This window comes from Apium graveolens, chromosome 4, assembly GCF_009905375.1.
Source record: "Apium graveolens cultivar Ventura chromosome 4, ASM990537v1, whole genome shotgun sequence".
NCBI lineage: Eukaryota > Viridiplantae > Streptophyta > Magnoliopsida > Apiales > Apiaceae > Apium > Apium graveolens.
The window spans coordinates 174767862-174770204 of NC_133650.1; positions in this window are offsets into that span (position 1 = coordinate 174767862).

Consider the following 2343-nt stretch of genomic DNA (forward strand, 5'->3'; position numbering starts at 1 on the left):
TCAAAAAATGGCTAGAAGCTGTTATGTGGCCTCTTTGAGGGCAGATGGAGTCGGGGGGCAGGTTCTTCCTATTGAAGATATGGATGTTCGAGAAAATGATGAGAATAGAGGAAGGCCAGCAGAAGAATTGGTTTCGGTTCCTTTAGATCCCAAGAATCCTGAGAGGATGACTTTCATTGGAGCCACATTAGAGGAGCCCCTTAGAGGGAAGTTAGTGAAATTTTTGCAAGAAAATAGTGATGTGTTTGCATGGTCAGCAGCTGATATGCCAGGCATAGACCCGGAGTTAATTACTCACAAGCTAAACGTGGATCCAAGTCGGAAGACAGTGAAACAAAAGAAAAGAAATTTTGCCCCGGAAAGACAAGAGGCTATAAAGCAGGAAGTGGAAAAGCTCTTAGAGGCTGGTTTCATTGAGGAGATTCAATTTCCGGAGTGGTTAGCAAACCCTGTAATGGTGAAGAAGGCTAATGGAAAGTGGAGGATGTGTATAGACTTCACCGATCTGAATGATGCATGCCCCAAAGACTGTTTTCCGCTGCCTAGAATTGATACTTTGATTGATGCCACCGCTGGACATGAGATGCTGAGTTTCATGGATGGGTTTAGCGGATACAACCAGATCAAAATGCATAAGGATGACATTCCAAAGGTATCATTTATCACTGATTTTGGTGTTTATTGTTATCTTGTTATGGCGTTTGGTCTCAAGAATGCAGGAGCCACCTATCAAAGGTTGGTGAATAAAATTTTTAAGGATCTTATTGGGAAGACTATGGAAGTCTATGTTGATGACATGCTAGTCAAGAGTCTAGTAAAGACTGATCATATAACCCATTTGAGGGAAGCTTTTGAGGTCCTGAGGTACCACAAGATGATGTTGAATCCCACGAAGTGTGCTTTCGGAGTAGGATCTGGAAAATTCTTGGGATTAATGGTCTCAAAGAGGGGAATTGAGGCTAACCCCGATAAAATAAAGGCAATCCTGGACATGGAACCCCCAAAAACTGTCAAGGATGTTCAGAAACTCACAGGAAGGGTTGCTGCGCTAGGACGATTCATCTCCAAGTCAGGAGACAAGTGCTTGTCATTCTTCAAGTCATTAAAGAACATTAAAGACTTTGTATGGAGTGAGGAAAATCAGAAGGCATTTGAAGAGTTAAAGAAGTATATGGGCCAGGCCCCGTTGTTGGCCAAGCCAGTTCTGAGTGAAGTTTTATTCTTGTACTTGGCTGTTTCAGAAAGCGCCTTGAGCGCGGTGTTGGTTAAGGAGGAACTAAAAGTTCAGAAACCCGTATACTATGTCAGCAAAATTTTGCATGGTGCTGAGTTGAATTATTCAGCCATTGAGAAATTCGCTTTAGCCTTGGTAATGGCTTCAAGAAAGCTGCGTCCTTATTTTCAAGCTCACCAAATTGAAGTGCTAACAAATCAGCCACTGAGAAATATCATTCACAGTCCCAAGGCAAGTGGGAGACTGATTAAGTGGGCAATAGAGTTGGGAGAGTTCGATCTCAAGTATAAGCCACGTACGGCCATAAAAGCCCAGGCACTAGCTGACTTCGTGGTGGAATGTACCATACCCAACCAAGAAGTCGGGGGGCAGGAAGATACCATACCTCAAGACAAGGGAGTCGACAATGGGGACGAGGAGAAAGAATATTGGGTTCTCTATTTTGATGGAGCATCAAAAACAAATTCCAGTGGAGCAGGGTTGGTTTTGCAAAGCCCTGATGGATTCTTAATTGAGTATGCCATGAAGCTAGACTTCCCAACCACAAACAATGAGGCAGAGTATGAAGCCCTGATTGCTGGCCTTGGTCTAGCTGGGACACTTAGAGTCAAAAACTTAAAGGTCCGTGGAGACTCGAAGTTGATCATATCCCAGGTAAAAGGAGAATTTGAAGCAAGGGATGATACGATGGCTAAGTATGTTCGCCTAGTAAGGGCTGTGATTACCCAATTTAATGAATGCCATGTTGAACACATTCCAAGGGAAGAAAATGCTAAAGCAGATGCGCTATCAAAGTTTGCTTCATCTGAGATTGAAGAAAGTTCAGGAAGTGTGTACTTCCGTGTTTTGAAGACACGAAGCATAGATGTTAAGCTTGTGGCTCCCGTAGGCTTGGGGACGTCATGGATTGATCCCATCAAGGCTCACATTCAGACCGGTTGGTTGCCAAGTGATGCAATTGAGGCACGAAAGTTAACTGTTCGAGCACTAAGGTACTCTTTGATAGATGGGATTCTATATAAAAGATCTTTCGTGGTTCCTTACTTGAGGTGTCTCAGGCCCGATGAGGCACGCTTAGCTCTTGAGGAAGTGCATGGAGGTATTTATGG